This window comes from Etheostoma cragini, chromosome 2 (genome assembly GCF_013103735.1).
Source record: "Etheostoma cragini isolate CJK2018 chromosome 2, CSU_Ecrag_1.0, whole genome shotgun sequence".
NCBI classification, from domain to species: Eukaryota; Metazoa; Chordata; class Actinopteri; order Perciformes; family Percidae; genus Etheostoma; species Etheostoma cragini.
Genome location: NC_048408.1, coordinates 27,366,483 through 27,367,634, shown reverse-complemented (window position 1 = coordinate 27,367,634; position 1,152 = coordinate 27,366,483). Strand labels below are relative to the sequence as shown.

At 38.1% G+C, this 1,152-nt stretch overlaps 1 long non-coding RNA gene across 1 annotated transcript in view; it reads left to right on the top strand.

The window, feature by feature from the left end:
- The window catches only part of LOC117952656, a 6,126-nt gene extending 5,445 nt beyond the window's left edge, over positions 1–681 (top strand). Inside the window, exon 3 of the long non-coding RNA XR_004658464.1 lies at positions 670–681. This is a non-coding gene — a long non-coding RNA (uncharacterized LOC117952656). The remainder of the gene's footprint in view (positions 1–669) is intronic.
- Positions 682–1,152: the final 471 nt, after the last annotated feature.

Genomic DNA, 1,152 nt, shown 5'->3' with positions numbered 1-1,152 from the left:
ATAATGGTGGATGCCAATTACTTTTGTCCGTTTCAAGTTATTTCAGAGAAAATTGTGCATTCTTCGTTTTTTGTGGAGCGGTACCAACAAATTTGAGCACGTCTGTACTTTTACTGAAGTAAAGGATCTGAAGACTTCTTCCACCGCTGTACATGATGCATGCATGCTGATGCGTGCACAGGTCAAAGTTAAGTATTTGAAAGGACAGACAGATTAAGTCCTAGGAAGGGAAGGACTGTGATCTCTGTTCCACCTGCTGTAAAGACACAGCTACTTTTTCATGTTTCCTCACAGGAGACCATATGTCACTGTCAGTTGTGAGGGCTCGGTCTTGTGTGCAGTCTATGTGACAGGAGCGAGGGCACAAAATGAGTAATGAGGTCATGAGCTGTCTTGTAATCACAATGTGAAGTAAAAAAAAAAAAAAAAGATTGTGATGGGGGAAAAAAGGGCACAATGATTTTCAACTATAATAACAATGATTTCCATTAAATTGCCCCATTTTTCCCATTACTCTGATTACCCTGAAAGATCATCGGCAGCAGAGAATACTTGCTGAGAAACAGCAGAAAGGACAAAAAAATACCCTTTTATCTTGGCAACCATTTAGTTCTAGACTGTCATGCAGGGGAAACGGTAATTGATGAGGAATTTTAAGCTTTTATGGAGGCTGCAATAGATAAATTACCTGAATTTGCTGTTCTTCTTTTGACTTCCATAGTATCCTTATAAACTCAACACATTGATTTGAAATACACAGAAGAAAAAAATAGGTTACACTGCAGGGCCAAACAGTGGTGTAGGTTTACGCCATATGCTCACTAGGAAAGGTCAATAATTACCCTTGGTGTTTTTGGAAAATTAAACCATGTAAACCTATTTTGATATAACCTGTAAATACCATTATGAACCTGAAAAGGAGCATAATATGAGCACTTTAAAAAAAGTAAACAGCACTCAGGTGAAACTGCAGGTGAGACAGTAACTCAGTCAGGAGCCAACATGGTGTCACACAGTTGTGGTTGGGCTCCTGTAGGAATGAGACTTAAGTCCCATTTTGAATTGAATCTAGCAATCATGACAAAAGTAATTTGGTAATGTATTGCGTTTATAAACATGATGAAAATTCAACACTTGGATGTTTTGCTTTTT